This window comes from Barbatula barbatula, assembly GCF_947034865.1.
Source record: "Barbatula barbatula genome assembly, chromosome: 22".
NCBI lineage: Eukaryota > Metazoa > Chordata > Actinopteri > Cypriniformes > Nemacheilidae > Barbatula > Barbatula barbatula.
This window is the reverse complement of record NC_136785.1, coordinates 7,503,737-7,524,907: the sequence shown is the minus strand read 5'-3', so window position 1 is coordinate 7,524,907 and position 21,171 is coordinate 7,503,737. Positions and strand designations below refer to the sequence as shown.

At 37.8% G+C, this 21,171-nt stretch overlaps 1 protein-coding gene across 1 annotated transcript in view; it reads left to right on the top strand.

The window, feature by feature from the left end:
- Positions 1-21,171, top strand: part of ank1b (ankyrin 1, erythrocytic b) — a gene marked incomplete at its 5' end in the record, with an annotated part of 63,521 nt that overhangs the window by 1,048 nt on the left and 41,302 nt on the right. The gene's annotated exons all lie outside the window — the stretch shown is intronic.

The window sequence follows — 21,171 nt, the reverse complement described above, 5'->3', positions numbered from 1 at the left end:
CCAATTAACAAAAGCGAGAATCTTACATATTCAGTTTAGTAAAGTAACACTGTGTGAAATAAGATATTGGACTCTGAAGGCTGTCCTTGAGGGCTGGCTTTTTAATCTTCAGTGGGACATTTGTCAGGACAGTCAGCCACTTCGTGAGATTACACAAGGTCCAGAGAAAAAGTGGTTAGTAGTGGTAGAGCATGGTGCTAGCAACACCAAGGTCACAGGATCAATCCCAGGGATTGCCATTATTCAAATACAAATAGATATTATCATGCAATGTAAGTCGCTTTGGATAAATGCGTCTGCCAAATGCATAAATGTAAAAGTGTTTGATGATACGGCTGCATTTTTTGTTTCATCGACAATGTTTCGTTTTAGATCTATATCATTTGGCATTTTCTTATTTACCTCAGATGTCACAGTTGAGGCTTTAATTCATACAGTTAAATACAAAAATTTAAGATGAGATTGAAAATCTAGAAATTAAAATCTTAATATTAGAATGATGAGGCAGTTTTGGCACAGCATTTATGATGCCGACCATCACATTTTATTGCTGCTTTTAATGCACTTAAGATGTTCCCCAAATCCCCAAATCTCGTTGCGATAATATGGATCACCAGGTCGTGCATGCTGTCATAAACACAAAATACGAAATAAGACATTCAACAACAAATTGTTTCATTGGCTTTCTTAAAGATGGTCAACATTTTTATATTTGTTTTCTAAAAGTATAAGAGCACAATATCTTCTAGTGTAGCTAATGCGTTAACATTCACGAAAATGTGTGGTGTCAGGCCATGCTCTGTTTTAAGGGGTTTCATCCTTATGCATGCACACCATTGATGGCGTGAAGAAGAGGAAACATTGGCACACGAGTTTTTAAAAGTGAGATGTGGGATATGAAATTAAAGACAAACTCAGGTATGTAAATTAAAAATGACCCATTCTGGCAAATAGGTTGTAGACCCATGAACTACATTGGTTTGGCTAGTGCAGGGGTTCCCAAAGTAGGGGTCGCAAGGTTGCTAGGGCGGGGTCGCAAGAGGATTCCCAGAAATCATATTTCACCAAGAAGTGTAACAAAATATACAAATGTTAGTTAAGTCAAAAATAAAACCATGCAAATAAAAAGCCATCAGCCTTTCGAATTTACTTCCCCTCGATCGTGACCCCTGAGGTGATTACGTCACATCAACGACATTAGCAACCGCATTAGGTTAGGTGCAGCAAGTAAATTTACAACACCACCTTACAGGCTTTAAGTTTAGGATACTTTTCTAAATAAAATGTTGGTTAATATCGACCGAAGACAACGCAGGGAGGCCAGCGGAGGAGTAGCACCGTAGTCAGAAAAGGCATTGACCTCAGGTACAAAAAGAGATTCTTTGTTTGCATAAAAAGGACATCCATCAGCACTTGAATCAGTTTGATGAAATGCGGGTGTTTGGATAGACCTAATAAATGCATGTGTGCAATTGCTCGCAACATTTGTATACTTTAACCACCTAAGAGGATAGTGGGGGTCTTGAGTCAGTGACACTGTTATTTTGGGTTTATGGGCTGAAAAGTTTGGGAACCCCTGTGCTAGTGATCAGAGCTCTAGTAAATGTCACATTCACTCAAAGCTTTTTGGGTCTCGGTTGTTGGTGGGCAAACAGTCATGACTTTTATACCTCCCTAAGGTTGAATTGCAGAGCAAAATGATGTTAAGTGTCCATGGTGTGAACATGAAGAAACTATGGTTGTGTTCAGAATAGGCTTAGGCCTCCCTATTTTCTTTTATTATTATTCAGTGAGTGGTGTCTAATTAGTTATTACCGAGAAATTAAATGGTTATTATATATTTTTAATCCATATATGTGTTAAGGTATCTTGGCTGTCCAGTTGAATAAGTAGAGAAAAAGATGCTACCACAATGTTTCCAGCTCAGCTTCTTTGTTGCACATTTGAGCAAATAGTTGGACATTTGTGTATTTTATGCATAAGAACATTCTTATATTATGTACAATATGCAAAATGTATTGAACGTAGTGAGAGAGAAGCCCTACTTGACTTTTAACTTCTAGATGGCCTTCAGTAGGACTTAAAGGGACAACCCAAAAATGAAATTTCTTTCATCATTTATCCCCCTCAAGTTGTTCCAAATCTCTATACATTTCTTTGCAGTGATTAACATACAGAATGATATTTGGAAGAATGTTTGTAACCAAATAGTTTTTGACCACTATTGACTACCACGGTATGAAAATTTTTTAATTGGAGTCAAAATAGTCCCAGAACTGTTTGCTTTACATTCTTCAAAATATCTTCTTTTGTAGAAATGTATTAAGCAATTTTTCCTACTATGGTAGTCAATAGTGGCCAAGAATGTATTTTTCTTTGTTCATCAGAACAAATACATTTATACAGATTTGGTACAAAATTGAGGGCGAGTAGTGAAGATTTTAATTTTTGGGTGAACTTGTCCTTTAATTTAGTAGCTACCTTGCTGCTTAGTATTATGCAAAAAATGCATGTTCGCCTTTTCAGAAACATTAGCATATATGTCCACATATATGTACTGTACATAAGCTTCTATTAGGGCCCATACATCACGTCATTACACACGGCTTGGCCCAGATTTCCATACAGCAGCACATCTGTCTTATCTAATAGGGTAAGGCAATAGAAGGTGAGGTAAGTATGCCTTCAGTTGCAGGCTATATTTATTTGCTACCAATCTGCTTGTGATCCTGCCAACTTGAAGGGATGCATTCAGCATTCTGGAAGCTTCAGTTGTTATAAGGAGACATCGTGTATGTACCACCGGGGGCAGCAGACTGGGGAAAGAGGTCCGCAGAAAGTTGAAGTGATAGGTGAAATATGTCATCATAATGTCAGAGATCAGGGCTAACCCAAGTGCATTATAATTAAGTACCTTCCGTGGCCATAATATGATATGGCCACATTTACTATTAAAGCCTTACTGCTTTACTTTAATGTCTCTGTGACTGTGAGTGTCTCTGGGTGCCTGCCTGGACAGCAATATGTGAAATGCTGTGACAAACTCACAGTGTTCCAGTGTGCAGTCTATTATTGCCAGCCTTCTTGTGCATTTTTAGCCAAAGGAACAGAAATCCTGCTGACTTTAAAGAATGCTTAGCCAAAACTAAATGGCATGAAATGACATGAGTTGGGTTTATTAGCCTTGGCTTACTGAAGTTTTACTCTAGCTAGATTAGGATGTTTATGTTTGGAGTCACACAAAAAAAGAGTTTTAAATTATGTTTTTTATATAACCTTCTGTATGAAGTAAGCATTATTTATGCACTGTAGATTCATTTAAAAGTTGGATTGGAGAGCGCAGAGAAGCATGATATTTAATCTGTTACGATGTGAAATATACATTATTGTACCTATTTATATGATTGTATGGTAAATGTTCATTTGTGTTTTAATTCGTTTAGTTACAGTCATAGTATGCGAACGGTTTATGGCTCTTAAAGCTTTTTGAGCGTTTTTGCTGCAGTCATAATTGCTTTGAAATAGATATCATGGAAAATTAAATATTAAAGCTAGAGCAGAATCATTTTTCATCTTGCCTAATAATGACTGTATTTTCCCACTTCCTTTGATTCCTTCATGCCTCGGCGACAACTAAAGTGCAGAATTGTTCAGTACTGATGACTGCTAGATTGTGCTGGATTCATTTTAGCTTGCAGTATGATGAGGTTTGAGATCTTTGTTTCATTCCTATAGCAGTGTCTCGTATGTGCATGCAGTGAATGTAAATGGATAGATTTGCAAGACCAACTCATTCGGCCAAATTTACTAAACAGGGCAAAATAGTGTGAGGGCGCAATTTTAAAAAAGCGCCAATGGGAGTGACAATTCTGTGGGAGATTTACCAAAATAACGCACTTTGAATTACACAGGGCGCAATACATCATTCCCATAATGACAAACGCAATCTACTTGGCGCGGGGTTTAAGACATGTCTTTAATAAATAAAGCTGCAAATACCGCTTCAATCATGAGTGCAAACCTTAGTCAATCACATTGTGTGATTCATTTAAATACTCTCCTCCCATAAAGTTTCTGTCTGAAGAGGAAACTCCTACAAATGCATATGCAAAAGGTCAGTTGCAAAAACACAAATTTTTACTGCATGTCTTTAGTAAATACAGAAAGTAGTTTTTGACGGCAAAAGACGCGTTTGGACTTCCGCAAGCTGTCAGTAAATCTGGCCCTACATGTCAGATTTAAGGTATGCCCTTAAAGTTCTTGTTAGATACTTTAATGTTGTAAAAACTGCAATTCATTTCTTGGCTTTGCAGGATGGTTAAATAAGATGCAAGGAAAAGTCACGCTGGCAAATTGAATTGTAAGTGTAGAATTAAAAAAAGTATTTTTAGTTATAGTATGCACATGGATAGTAATAACGGAACATAGTGATGTGACAGTTATTATTATAGTTATGTTAAAGTTATAGTTCACCCTCAGGACTCTCTTTATGCAGAACACAAAAGGTATTTTGAAGAATATCCGAACAACTTCTATTGTAAAGACACAAAATCAAGTCAATGGGTTCCGCCATGGTTTGTAGAAATAAGAAAATCATACAGGTTGAAATTACAAGAGGATAATTAAATGATGACAGAATTTTTTGTGTAATTAGTTGAAAGAATACAGTATGTCTTTTAACTTAAAGACAAGATATGTAATTACATAAGATGGTGGTGGTTGGTACAATAATACCTCCAGCCTTCTTTGCATCATCCAATCATTTTTTATCCTTTATCCGTCAGATGTAAGACATCTCTTGGGATTCTGTAATAAAATGGCAGTGAGTTGAACTACTTTCTAAAAGAACCATTAACATAGCTTCAATATTCCATAACTACTTTAAAAAAGTGTTTCTTCCTCTTGAGTTCTCAGACCATTTGGTCAAGTGTTTTATGTCTTCTTGGACACACATTTATCTCCAGGTTACATCTGTGTGTGTGTGTGTGTCTGGATATATAGTGATTCCTGCTCCGTTAACCTTGGTGTGAATGGATTTCATCTTAACTCAAAGACGCTGTTGACACTACATCAACCTTACACTCACACATTACACCAGCATGACAAACTACTTCTGAATTGCTGCTTTCTTTTTACCTGACAATTATGTCTTAAACTGATATTCCAGATGAAGTTATAGTTGTTGTATAGTATTCATTTTAGGGTATCTTTTATCATTTTGGAAGCCGAATCTGACCCCAAGGTCATGTGGCAGGCAGCATCATAATACATTTTGGTCCAAGTTGACCAGTTCCACTCATAATGCACAAAAACATTGATGTTAAATAACATTCAAAACAGCATCTATTAGACTCAACGTGCTTTTTGACACATTAAGAAGCCCATAAACTAACAACATATGACCGTTGGATCTATATGTATCTGTAATCCTATCACTACTGTACATTTTACATGGACACGTGGATGGAGGACCTCACAGTAAATGTCCTTCTTAGGACAATGGAGAGGAAGAGATCATAATATGCATTCCCTACATGAGCGGCCGGTCACATCTCGGCTCTGTAGCAGTGTTATTGATGCATGTAGGTGGGGCAGATTACTCTTGTGGTTGATGTGATCAGCGATACCCCCGATTTTTCCTTAAAAAACTGAGAATAGTTGAAACAACCCAGACAGCTCCATTATTCTGATCCTAACCTATTTATACCGATTAGAGTCTCCCCAGCCTCTGTGTTCTTCTCTCTTTGTGCATGTTCTTCTTTATTTATTCTCTTGTAGTCAGACTGAATCGTCATCTGATCCACAATGCAGCAGCTTTTCTTAGTGAAGAACCGCCTCTGACATGTAAAGCCACCCACCACAATTTGATTCATCATTTACTCACCCTCATGTCATTCCAAACCGGTATGACTTTCTTTTCTTCTGCAGAACACAAAAGACGATATTTTGAAGAATGTTGGTAACCAAACAACATTGGACCCCATTGACTGAAGTCATTTACAGGTTTTGAACCATGTGTGATTGAATAAACATGACATAATATTTATATTTGATTGATCTGTGCATTTAAAAGCATCAAGCAAATGAATATCTTTTGTGATGTCACCAACTTGGTTGATATAGGTATATCAAATTATTTCTTACTCGCCGATTTATTGTATCAAACCAGAAACTTTTAAAACATACTTTCTAAGTAAGCTGATAAAACAGTGCTGAGAAAAATAATAATGCGAAGCACTTTTGTATCCATTTTTTCCATCATATAGGCAGTGATGCAAGTCTTTTTACTGCATTCAGATACTTCAGATTTGTAATCTGCAACAGATAATGCTCGAAGTCTCAAGAGAACTGTGATTATGCTCACGATACACTTACCGCTATTGAAAAGTTAATGATTTAAGTCATCTTAACATTCACAGTTATTAAAGCGGTATCCTGATTAGCAGAGCTTAATCGCTTCCTTTATAAATTTACATGCATTTTACACAATTGAAATAAATTTTTTTGTGCTTTTAGTCTTCCAGTAATTTTTTTTTCTCGCAGTTACTACAATCCCAAGTAACACTTCAGTATAGGGGGCAATTCTCACTATTAACTAGTTGTTATTAGCGGGCCTATTAATTGCATATTGGCTATTTATTACTACTTATGAAGCACATATTCTGCATGACCGTACTCTACCTACCTAATCCTACCCAAAACCTAAACCTAATAACTACCTTACTAACTGAATACTCAACAAATGAAAAGTAATAGTTAATTGTTTGTTGATAGCGAGAATTGCCCCTATACTGAAGTGTGACCCGATCCCCAATTATTTAGCACACTATGCCAATAATAATCAACAGCAAATCTATATAGTATGATCACTACATAAGTCAATGTAGCATGCATGTTACAGTATATCTAGGTGGTACGCTTATTCCAAAAGTCAATGGCAGCATGCTCTGTTGTTTACTTGGCACATGTACTGTGCACAATATGCATGCTATACAGAAATAGTCAGAGTAGAGCAAGTATTCTGTTATGAACTATTATAATATGCATACTAATGAATTCACATAGAATTGACTTAGAAGTGAGGATGCATATTCCGCTGATTTAGAATGCATACTAGACGGATTTAGTATTGATTACTATAAAACCGCATTTAATGTTTGCAGAGCTCAGATTTAAATCCACTCAATTCAGTTTCCTTAGCAGAGTTCCCACTCTCTAAAAAAACCCAGCGTAGGTTAATTTATGACCCAGGGGTTGTTGTCGTCCATATTTTTCCCCAAAATGAGTTAAATCAACCCAACAATTTTAGATTTATGCCAAATAGATAAAGACTGTATTTTTCCATACTGTGACACTTTCATCCATTGCAAAGCTCTTGTTGTTTCTGCAAAATTACAGACTGGAAACATATTATTTGACATCTCACTATTTTTCATTACCGAAATGGCTTAGAATAGTGCACTGTTAGACCTTTCAAGGCATTTCTACAGTAAATACTGGCAACACTGTTGCCAGCTACTTACTGTAATGTAGATTCAACAGTTATTAGCTGGCAACAGTGTTGCCAGTATTTAACAGTAACAGACTTAACGGTGACTAACTGGCAACACTTTTGTCAGTATTGTACTGTAAATCAAGAATAACAGCTAATTACTGGCAGGAGTAGTGATAGTTATTTACTGTAATGCAACACAATCACAGTAGAATGCTACATATACATTCTGCTCCATCAAATATGCTGCATTTTATTTAATGGCATTATCTTCTAAAAAGACAAAGAAATTCAAAAGGTTCAAACAAACATAATTTAGTACTTTAGCATACAAAACACAAGAAAATCCATAATTACATAAGACAATTCAACAAAACTAAATGTTATTCTGAAATAAAACATCCACTGCTAGCGTATGGCAATGTATAAATAACATAAAAGGAAAATAAAGAAAACAATTACACTGTATTGTAGATATGGGATATCTATGGCAAAGATCACTCAAATACATTCTATTTTCTTTTACAATTTAAATAAACAACAAAATTGTGTCACTTATCAATTCATTAAACATATTTTCAACACAACTTGGCAAATTAAATAGACACAACAAGAAATGTAACTAATAAACTTACAATATTACACGAACACACAAATACATAAAAAATAGGCCATTCTTCAAATGCATCCTGATACAAGATCATTGATAACGATGATGGATTCTCATGAAAGATGGCATTTTGCATGATGCATGTGCCATCCTTATATCCTCCATTACCTTGTCATCATGATCAAGCATTCTTGACTGGTTGTACTGCTCCCTCACCGATGCTTGCTTAAACAGAGATTTAAGGGTTTCTATAACTGGCACATAATGACAAAAGCGGTCTTTACCAGCTGTGTCACTGTCAAATTATCAGGGTTTGTTTGCCTCAATGTCTGCCCAAACTTGAAAAAGGCTCCAATCAACTTTAAGAGGGTGCATGGAATAACTCAAAGCATCGATTACACGATCATCAAATCAATTTATTATATGTTTCAATGAATATCTCAGATGATTAGCTTAATAACCTATACAGATATATGAGTCACTGCACACAGTATTCAAAGATATTTTAAGTACAAACAACATTGTTAAAATATTTGCAGTTTATGTAGCAACTTAACAGCAATGTAAAATCAAGTACACTTCATAGCACATGTCCAGTTAGCATGCTAGGTGCTAAAACTGCTAGCATAAAACACCTCTCAAACATACAGTACACAACGAGTAGGCCTATTTGTCCTACCAGTAGCATCTCTAAGTTTATGAACACATTGTGGCTTTTCCCAGCAGTCTTTGGACAAACTCAATTGACCCAATGCTGATTTCCAATCTTTCTCCTTGGGTAGGAGAAGCACATTCACTGCTCACAAAGATCTTTCAGCATGCTGGCAATCACACACACCTGGTACTTTGTGCCATGCGCAGTTCCAATGCCCAATCAGCTTCCTTGGTTGTTCCAGGTAGCACTGTGCTCACACCCAATAGGCTTCACTCATTTTGATCTCAAATCTTTTTAATTTAACGATGATGAGTATATATATTTTCCTCATTTTCTTCCATTTTAACTTTACCTTAACAGTCACTGCCCAGATATATTGGTTTTGGGGGAACAAAGTTGAAGTTCTTTTTGAAGTAGCTTTTTCTGGTTTTGTCAGACCTTAACTCACCTTCGTTGTACAAAGTTAACAGATCTTGTGCAAGTAATTCATCAATAATTATGTCAATCTAATGATGACAGCTTTTCTTTAAGTCTACCTAGCATGGCCTGCATTCCTTCATCATGTACTGCTCGAAATTCCTCCATAATAGACTGAATTGTACTGGCAGGCAACAACATTTTTGCCTGCATCTTCAAGTAAAACAGACAGATTATGTAAAAATGGCTCTTCATGTAATGTATCTAAATCTCTTTCAAGTGACGATGTTGATTGTACCTCAACATTAAGCGACTGATCTGCAGTATTAACTTGTCTGTCTGTTGCTGCTGTATCACACTGTTTGAGGAGATAAAACTGCTGCTTTTGACCTGACTGCTTATGCTTTCGTGATAAATGAGTGGCGAAAGATGTTCTCACTCTGAAATATTTCAAACAACCTTTAACGGGGCAACCAACTTTTAATATGAATCCGCAGGTGTATGCACAGCTCTGAAAAATTACTAGCCACAAATTCACACCCTGGAAGCTGACGGTGGAATACAGCCTGTGGATGCCTATGTGTGTCCTGTGTTTGTGACTGCTTGTGGTTTCTGTGCATGTGTGACCTTAATGAGGAGAATTTCTTAAAAATACAAGGGCACTGAAACTCAAACTGAAAATTCGCACTGTGTTGGTGTTTTTTTAACATGTGTATAAAAAAGGCCTAGTTGGCGTAAAGGCAATTCGCACAATTCACATCTGTACATTGTGGGTAATGTGACTACACAATAAAAAATAAACAGGAAAAATAAAGAAACAAGCGGTGGGGTGATAAAAAATTATTTTCAACACTAAAGGCTACTGAAAGTTGTAAGATGTTAACAGGTAGCTTATGGAATCAAAAGATACACAGCACATAATAAGAAATGATTAACTTATCTACATTTGCAGTATATTTAACAAAAACCTTCTAAATATTTGAAATGTTTACTCACTCATTGTTGGGGATTCCATTTTAAGTTTCAAACCATGATAATCCAGTCACTAAGATAATTAACACCGCACAAGCAAAGGAGCATAAACTCAATGATCACACACACCTGGCTGCCCTTAAAGGGGCAACACCTTTGCGTAAAGAATTAAGCAGTCGGTGGACATATGTGTGTGTTAATGCATAAATCTTTGTTTTCTGCAATTAGTGACAGTTTAGTAGAAAAGACAGTATTTTACAGCTGAATATTACAGCTGTTCTCTGTAATGTGTTAATATAGTTATTAACTGTATTATATTATCTGAGCTACGCAAATGGACCTCATGTTTCAGTTAAATACTGTTTCCCAATGTTACTGCTAAATACTGACTATTTTAAAGTTATTTACCCTGTAATTTACAGCGAGGTTTAACGGTGTACATATGTATGCGAATTGGGAGGTACCCAACATTTCCCCCTGTTGTTTATGTCATGGTCGCTCCTCAGTAGGATACAATTGCTTATGTTTCCTCTTTCCTTCACTGTATTGAAAATTCTGGGAGTGTCTTTTGTGTCTATGTGCATATCTGTGTTGTATACAGCATGTGTGTAAGTGCTCCATTACCAAAGTCAGCATTTGTGCATGAGTGTGTTCATACGAGAAAGAGAGAGAGAGAGAGAGAGAGAGAGAGAGCCAGGCAAAGTAAGCAAAAAGAGGAAGAGGGCATTCACTAATGGAGGGAAAGTTCAAGTCTTTTTTCCTTTCCATCCACGGTTTAAAATTGAATCAGTGATGAAGTATTTATGTGAGCACAGTGTGGGTTTTCCAGTCCAGTGCTTCAAGAGGAGTGTAGAGACTGAGAGATTGGTTATATTTGCAGTGCTGTGGCCTTCCCAATGCCTCTGTGTTCATGGGCGGCAGAGACTATAACAAGTGCACAACCTGACAGTAGATGATTACGAGCAATAAGCAGCTCTGGTGGGAGAGATGAAACGGCTGTGATGTTTATTTGCCTTCACTATCCTCTGCTTTGAATGTATGTTATAGTATAACTCTAACCCCATGGGCGTAGCTTGGGAAGGGGTGGCTAATGTCAGCCATAAACACAAAATGAATGAAAATGGGATTCTAGTAGAACAGATCAGCTATTACTTGAGCCTCAGTCATAAAGTTTTACAAGCGTGATGCATCAAGTTTTAACAGTTTAGCCCACACAAGCTACAACAGCACTACAACTGACCGTAACCACACGGGTGAGTCTGTCTATCTACAACCCAGAACCATTGGCACAGCTGCCTGATTTGATAAATGCAACACTAATATCATAACCAGAAAAATCAATCTTGATGATATGAACTTAAAGGTCCACCAACGCTACCTTAGATGCCTTTTTCAAAACACTGTATCGATCACTCTTAACAGAAATGTTAAATGTGTATATATTATGAGGCATTGAATTATAAAAACTAAATAGATTTTATATTTGCAGTCACAGGCCTATATAATAAAAAATGCATACAATTTCTACACTAATATAATGGTAATCGTTACTAATATATTCGAATGAAGAGTAAGGACATCAAATCTAGATTGGAGATTACATTTGGCCACTATGATATAATAAGTATGTGAGAAACTGGCTGGTTGTCCAAGCTGGTTGGATTCTTATGATGCTCTGCTTTTTGCTGCAAGGTCAGTAGCTGTTCCACTGAAAGTCCTTCTGGGGCATCTGCATGTTTCTTTGGCCCTCCGGCCCTCCTTCCCCCTGGACCTCCATCAATCTCCGAACCCTGCATCTATTAGAGATTATTGATGTTCTTGAGCTGACAGCATCACACAGTGTGACTTACAGTGTGGCTCCTATTTTACAGACCCTCTCATTTGCCCCGTCACCGATGTTGTGCAATTCTGAGCTCCAGACTAGAGGTCTTCTCGGGGTCCAAAGATCTTTACCCGACCTGAAATGACCCGAATCACTTTTTACCTGAGCCCGAGACAGACCCGATAACGTTTTTATTTTAAAGCCCCGACCCGAGACAGACCTGATAACGTTTTTATTTTAAAGCCCCGACCCGAGACAGACCCGATAACGTTTTTATTTTAAAGCCCCGACCCGAGACAGACCCGATAACGTTAGACCCGAGTCTGACCCATCGTATATATTTTTTAAACCCGACTAGACCTGAATGTAAACCGACGTGTATTAATGAAATTGATATGGCAATGAACACGTTGATCCTCTTGTTTTGCTCTGGCAAATTGCGCAAACTGAGGCTAAATGGGTTGTGCCAGTTTTAGCTGAATCAAATCTAAATAAGTGACGACATGGCAACCCCTCGCGCGAACATTCTGTCTCAACAATGTATTCCAAACCGCGTAGTACTGAAATGTGCGCGTCTTTTAATATCTACTTCTGGTCGCCTGGTGCAAGTATGTTTTTCCTGAATACGATGGTAACTACATCGAGTGCAAACCCCTGCAGCGTTGGAAACTTCGGGATTTCAATTCTAAGGTGATTTCAGATCACCGCGACTTTCGGAAGATTTGCGTGGCTTTCAACCGATCAGCTGAGGGTTGGAGGAGAGTTGGTAACACGCACACACACAAGCGACGCGCTGTTATTGTACAGGATAGTTCGGGTCTTCCTCGGGTCAATTAAGCAAAACAATTTTTTACTTTATATTACCCGAGACCCGAAGACACTAATAATATACCCGACCCGTGTCCGAAGCTCCCGTGAATCTTTTAGACCCGAACCCGCTCGGGTCTCGGGCCGGATTGTGTTTTCGGATCTAAGTGGACCCGTGAAGACCTCTACTCCAGACTCAAAGATGCATTCCGGACCCGCAGGTAACACCCCAGCACCAGACCGTCTCTTGTTGTGGCATTTGTGGTGTCGAGGTGAAAGAATAAACAAATATGCGTTCACATACATAGATTCTTTAAAGCACACATGCATACACAGTCCATCTTTGCCTCTCTGACTCAGCTGTTTTCGGCAGTAAGGACAGACCAGCAGGTACAGCGGCATCGGTATTGGTATCTACTATGAGGGTATCTCTAGAATAAGTTTGTCCCATTCTTTCCTACAGTAAGAGGAAAAACTTTCTTAATTTGAAGTTGAATTATTAAAAAGTTCATGCACACCCAGGGTGATAATGCGGCCATGAAGTGAAGCAGGTACATTGAATTCGCCGCCATGTTTTGTACAGCAGTCCTTAACAGACAAACAACTCTACAATGCACGTTTCCTCTCCCTGTCCCCTGGCTCCCTCTCTCCCTCTCCAATATCTGGATGTGTACAATATTTAAGCGGTTCCAGATAAACAATGACGCTCAAAACTGCTCCGTCACACAGCTAATATTACAACAACGACATCATATCTTCGGTCTAACAAACAGAAAACCAATGTTACTCACATACTGATCCGAATCAAAGCAACCTCCTCGGGGGTGATCTTTAGAAGATCTTTCTCTCCAACGTCTCTCTGCTGGAAAGTATCTCCATAGATATCTATGAGTATCTCTGCTAAAAGCTTTAGTACCGCGGGTCCTAACACGTCTATGTTGGAAAGTCTTTAAAAGATTAACGCAGGTCCTAGCTCCGCCTGACTTTTATCCTTCTTTTTATACTTAAAATCCACAGAACTTTTATTTTATGTAATAAATAAGATATCCCTCTTTCTACAGTCGTTCTAAGGCCTGCATGATCTATTCCCTGCGACAACATATGAAGACACGTTGTGGCAGCCGACAACATATTTTTGTACCGTGGTGGACACCGTCGTGTTTGGACAGAGATATTCGTTGCAAATATATAATACAACATTAGTGGCCGCTGTAAATCAAAAACTGCGCCTTTAAGTAAATTTATATTTTTGCAATTAATATTTGTTGATCAGCTCTTGTATTCAAATCTTTCGCCATTCTCTTTGGTCTTGACTCTGTAAACCAATTATTTTGCCAAGCCTCATTAAATTCTTCAAAAGCTTCAGTTTAAACTCAATCAAAACTATTCAAAATGCATAAAATTTCTATACTAATATAATAATAATTTAGTAATAATATATTTGAATGAAGAGTAAGGACATTTGGCCACTATGATATAATAAGTATGTGAGAAACTGGCTGGTTGTCCAAGCTGGTTGGATTCTTATGATGCTCTGCTTTTTGCTCCCAAGGTTAGTAGCTGTTCCACTGAAAGGCCTTCTGGGGCATCTGCATGTTTCTTTGGCCCTCCGGCCCTCCTTCCCCCTGGACCTCCATCAATCTCCGAACCCTGCATCTATTAGAGATTATTGATGTTCTTGAGCTGACAGCATCACACAGTGTGACTTACAGTGTGGCTCCTATTTTACAGACCCTCTCATTTGCCCCGTCACCGATGTTGTGCAGCTCTGAGCTCCAGACTCAAAGTTGCATTCCAGACCCGCAGGCTACACCCCGGCACCAGACCGCCCCCTGTGGTGTCATTTGTGGTGTCGAGGTGAAAGAATATACAAACATGCATTCACACACATACATAGACTCTTTAAAGCACACATGCGCACACATGCATACACCATCCATCTTTGCCTCTCTGACTCAGCTGTTTTTGGCAGTAAGGGCAGACCAGCAGGTACAGCGGGCCCTTGAGGAAAACATGAAGGTGAAAGTGACAAATGCATCTCTCAGGTTTTCCAGCATCTTCACTCTCTAAAGGTGATGGCAGTGATAGTGTTCAAAGGAGAAAATACGCTGTCGGTGACTTGAATACAATAAAGGAGTATCCAGTCCCTGCTAAAACAGGATGGATGAAGTGGTGGGCTGTTGAGATGCTGCATTTTATCAATAGACAGATGGGATGTTGTGGAGTTGTGATGCATTGTACCAAAGCACATTCTGACAGACAGTGTCTGCTAGTTTTGCACTCAGCTGTTTTGTGTTTTTCTGGGCTGAGAAGCTTTCTTTTTCAAGAATGCATGGATTGTTGCCACGTTGGTTTTCATGACCACCCTCAGGGGATCGGACTTAGTATCTTACTAAACTCTTATCTGTCAGAGTCTTCATTCTCATGCACTGCTCGGGGTGTTTGGAACTTGTTCGCCCTAGGATAATGTGAATCTGGCTCAGGTCTCACTCAGCAATCCGTTCAACCAAAGCCCTGTGCCAATGGCCTTTGAAAGAGCTTCCAGCCTTCAGTGAGCCACTGATTTTCTCAAATTGTCCTCCGCTAAATGTACGATTTTATCTAATTTACCACATGACCAAGTGAGCCTGGGAGGAAATCTCCTCATTAGATGGGAGTATAATGAATGAAAATGGAATGGCTAGCTGCGGTGACTCATCACAGCACTGGACCTGAAGGAGTTGCTGAAGACCGATGATGAGACATTTACATAGTACTGGTTGTATGCTTGGCACAGTATTATTTAGATATGGGCAATTCCAGCATTATGGATGTGACATTTTCAGTCAAAACTTGAAATATAAATTCTTAGAGAGTAAATATATTTTATATTATATATATATTGATCCAGCTGTTTGTATTTCACTAAACCCTTGTTGATAGAGTCTACACATCAGAAAAATATCAGTGTATGTACAAGTTTTTTTATTTAAAGGAAGGAATAATTAATGGATTATGGATTTCTGTGAATTCAAATGTAAAAACCAGAAGCAATAATACCCAACAAATGAAGAATGGATGGTTCTTTATAGAACATAAAATACCGGTAGTTGCTTTATTTTTATTTGCCCATTAATGAGGAATATGGACCGTTATGGATGTGGCAAATCATATACCTGACTATGGAAAACTGTGCTTTACTCAAGATTGACATTCGCATAGAATTGCCAATATGTAAAAATTATGAGGCAACCATATGAACGACTTCAATACACACTCATATACAGTTGTTGCCAAAAGTGATATATATTCAAACAAATGGCTTTAAACTAAACAGCTCACAGAACACAAGGCACACATTGACTACAATTTAAGAAGTTATTAAAGTCCCTGTGAACCGGAAGTTGTGATCGTTTTACTTCCGTATTTTGATGCCTTTTCAAGTGAAATGGAAAAATGGTGGCCGTGGTTTTATCTTTCTCTACAATTTGATTGGCTGTATAAAACAGCCCATTTTTAATATACTGTAACTGGCAGCAGACTGACAGTTGCAGGGGAGTTGACGGATGCTTTGCCCAAGCAGTCTATCATAGGTCATTTCAGATGAATCACTACAGCACGGAAGACATTTTTAGATTTTAACTGAAGATTGTGAGGGCACACACATTTTAAAAAGAGAATGACCCACATTCATAAACTATTAACAATAAACACTGCAACATTTCATGAAAAATTAGGGATTTGTTAACTTAATGTCACCGGGACTTTCATATTTATTGATTCGTCCTTGTAGTAATATTTTGTTGCCATTCTTCGGGGTCTTAACTCGGTAGGCTTTGCACGTGTGTATTTTTTGTTTATTTGCCAAGCCTACTTAAATTCTCAAAGTTAAGTTTTAGTTAATACTGTAGGCCTACTCCAATGACACCTATGCAACATCCATACAAACTCCGACAAACTCACTTACATCTTTACTTAAATATTTAAATAAAGAACATTTTCACTTTTGGCCACTATGTGTGTGAGAGTTTGAAAAGCTGTACTACACCTCAATTACGTTCCGTATGAAGGAATAACCAATTTCAAACCCCTTTTATATTTTTGCCTGTAACCATAGAGCCAGTAACTGAAGTAAATAACAATGTAGTGATGTTCATAGCACTGAAAAGTCTTATCATAATTCACAGGCCCTTATTTAAAGCAATCTAATGTTTCAAACAGAGATGATGATACAAAGTGATCCGAGATGCAAATTTCCCCATCAAATCTTAAAGGAATTGTTCACCCCAAAATGGTCCCTGTTTACATGCGCAAAGTAATTTTGGAAAGTCAATGAGGACAATTTTTCTTGAGTGAACTATTCCTTTAGGTATTGTACTTTAAAAATATTTTGAATGTGTCATTTGTAATATTTCTGTGACCTGTTTCCTACTATGACCCCTGGCTGTGGTGACATGAACTCACACAAGCAGCAGCAGAACCCTACTGAGGTTTTAGTGAAGACCTGCTGATATACCTCATAAACAGACAGTAGGAGATCCTGTGTTTTTCCACTAAGCTTCTACTTTTATCTCCGTCCTTCTCCACACTTCAGATGTCAGCTATACACCGTATACTTGACATCTGTGTCATGGCTCTTGCATTAGTCAGTTACTTTTCTTTAAGCTCTTGACTCAAGTCTTTTTTGTGCCTCATGAATTGACTTCTGGACTGCTTTATTTAAAGCCGAAGTAAATAATGTTGTCAAGATATGCTTTCTTTATCCCAGTTCAGTGCGAGCCAGCTATAAATAAGCGATTTCTTTGGCTCTATGGTGCCATTAAAGAGTTTAAACATTTAATGAAGTTCTCAGTTTCATTAATGGGTCAAATCGTGTCTTTTGTCTTTACAACATACGTATAGTAAAGAAATAAAAGAATGAGGTTGAGTGTAAAATTTGGTTTAGAGAAATATGTTGACAATTGGATTTCTTTTTGAAAGGTGAGAATTATACTATTTGTTTTTTGAATGTACCTTTCAAATCCGAGCACAGTTTGTGACATTGCTGCGGTTCCTTTGAAAACTCTATAGAAGACACATGGCAGATTGCTTTCTCGGTGTCTTTCTCAGGAAAACATCTGAGAAGCAGGAGACTTCAAAGTCTTCATGTGCTGTCTCTTCTCAACGTCTGACCAACTTTAGCTCTCCATCTCTTCCTGTTTTCCACTAATTACATCATATTTTCACACCCTATCCTCAATGCGACCACCCATCAGACAGTGCTGTTTCTCATCCCCCTTTCCTCTACTGTAGTTTGTGAATCCACTATCATTCTTGTCGTTCATCAAACATCCTGTCAGGATCGTTGACCTCCTATCTTTCACCTCACGCAGCTCTCTCTCCAGAATAAATCGACAACACTACCAGCACTTTGTATTATTGTACTAGTTTGTTGTATAAAACACTTTAAATATGTACTGTAGGTGGGATGGTCTGTTTGTAGCTGTGTGAAATGATCCAGTCCAGTGAATATACACTTTTTTTATTACACTTTAGTACAGCATTAGCGTGAGTGTGTGTGTGTTTGTGAGTGTGTGTATACACTTGGGCATTCTGTTGAGAAAGCAGTCATGCAGTGTGAGACATATGTCATACACTTACTCCGCATGCTGACAGAGCAACCAGGAAGTGATGTAAGCATGGGTACGTGTGTGTTCTTGTATTGTGCGAACGACTCTTCTCTTGATCATAAACATGTTCGCACATCAGCTCAACTGGAATTTCTGTCCTATTTTATTTACAGTATATTGTGTTTTTGTGTATGTGTGGTACATAAATGGCTTGTGTATGTGTCAGCATAAAAGAGGTCCTACAGTCTTGATTCATGACAGGGCATATTTGGGAGTCAGTCATTCAACGTCAAGACAGAGCAGGACAGTGTCCACAAATGTTCCTATCCTCCCGAACAGTTCTTTCTTTCTTGCGGCTAGAAAATAATTCTGCAATATTCTGGTTGTTTTAACTTATGTTGATTCTCTAGAACGCTCTAGATTCTGTCTCTCTATTTACTTTCTAGAAGTCTGCAAACACAGACACAGTTTGTCTGAATCTCAGGTTATACTTGTACACTTTATGAAATCATTCTGGAAGATTCATGATTCAGTTGCAATTTTGTGAACACATTGTCCATTGAAGCAGATTATCTGTAAACCAAACCCTCTGATATTTTAGATGGCGTGTAGTTGCTCTGCTGAGGTTATAGATTACACTTATGTGAAAGGGAACAAGATGTACACATTTAATATTTGCCCAGTTTTCTATCCTGTGTGGACATATTTCCTGTTGAAAAAGATTCTGGTCTCAGTTGGTAATATATCGTAGTAGTTAAACAGGAGCTTGTAACATGTACAAAAGGGTATTTAGGATTTTTAGGATTGGTGAGGAAGCTACACATGTCTCCCTTATTCTTTCATTATTGATGCACTTGCTTGTGCCAACATCCCAACTCACATACGCTTCTCTTCCTCATTTCAGGATAAACCTGGAGCAGGTCTGCAAAAACGCACAAAAGAAATATCAAATTGACATTGCCTGAAGATGTTGCTGCCATTAGTCTCAGTAGATTCACGTTTCCTGTCCTATGACCCGTTTGCCCTCTGGATGTTTGTGTTGTCCTGAATGCGTGTCACTCAGTGTCTCTGTGTGATAAAATGGCCTTATATAAAGGGAGTTAAAGAGAGCTTTCAAGGATCACAAAGAAGAACAAGAAGGCAACATACATCATGCTTTGAAACAGTTACGTGCTTTGTAAAGGGGACGTGTTTGTAATGTTATATTGTGGTCCATGGTCTACTTCATCTTAAATGAACCAAAAAAGAATCTAGAGTTCATTTGAATCATTTATTAACATTTGAAAGTGTTCTTCGGATGGCCTTGAGATTCTATGGAAACAAATGCTATGGTCCTAAGAGCAGGCTTATTTTTCTAATAGTATTTTTTGTGTAATTGCATTAGTTGTCAAAAGTGAAACGGCTACGTGACTTAAATATTTTTAATCTAAAAATATACTAGGAGTGGTTTGTTTATTGTTTTCTGCTATCTATTCTTTTTTTTTGAATTTGTATTATATGTTTATACATATAAAACCTATAACAAAAAATAACCTTGCTTTAACATTTTAACTCTTTCACTTCTGCAGACCCATGGTTGCTTTCAATATTACATCATCAAATCTTTAAGAAGTTTAGCACAAAACTAGACATGTATGGTATCTTTTGAGGACCTCAGCTTTTTTACAAGTACCATCAATTTTGCATTAATTCACTAAACATAGATCTAAACATAGATCACATAAATTTCACTGTATATTTCACACAACTAACACTTTAGAGTAACGTACATAGAATAATTGTAAAAATTTGAAGGGTTTTCTGTAAATTGATGTTTGGGAGTCGGGCACTTTTTTACATTTCTGTAAAAAAATTAAATATGCATCAGACACGAAAAGGTTTATATTCCCTGTGATTAAAAGTGTCAAACGGTACAGATAAAAGATCTGTGTATTGCATATCACAGGCAGTTTCTGCCAATCTCATATTAATCTTAAGTGCCTATACAGTAGTATTGCATACGTCGTATCTTCGTGGAGTATTTAGTTATTATACATTTTTAAAAGAGAGATCACTTTAATCCCTTCATGTTCTGTACATTATGCACATACACTCCGATTGCCAACAAAACACAGATGTATGGACTAAATTTTGAAGCACAGGCCAAACAGTTGTACAGGTAGCACAAGTATAAAACGTCTTAAATGCGGGGGACAGACCCATCACAACAGTCTGAGAAGCAGAAGCTCGCTGATATGGTATGGGTGGGACAATTTCAGATGCTCTTAGCAGGGAACCAATCACGACAGACTGAGTCAGATTAACCAATCAGAGCATTTCGGAAGGAGGGACTTTATTGAAACCGGAAAATATCTGATCGTTTTGTGAGAACAGGGACAGCGGTGAACAATAGACTTGAAATATGTGAAATATAAAGCGTTTTTTGAAACTAGAACATGAACATCCATTGTTACACACCCAAAAAACATAATCAAAGCTTTGAAAACGGCACCTTTAAATATTAACGTACCTCAATATTATTTCAGAATGTAAACATAAACCAAGTTTATAAGCATTGCTACATAAAAATTGTTACATGTCATATTTTCCTGCTTCAGTGAGGAGAGAAAATATATGTTGTTACTGAGCCATGCTATCAACGTGTGCTGGTGCGCGCTGTGCCATCTGATGGTAGTTTGCTGACTGCCACCCCCTGTTGCTGCGTTTGCAGTCCTGTGAAAATGTATTGACCCAGGGGAGGAGTCAGTTGCAATGTGCTGGCAAGGGGCTCGGCAGGTACTTTACATGCGACTCCTGAACTCCCCTCTC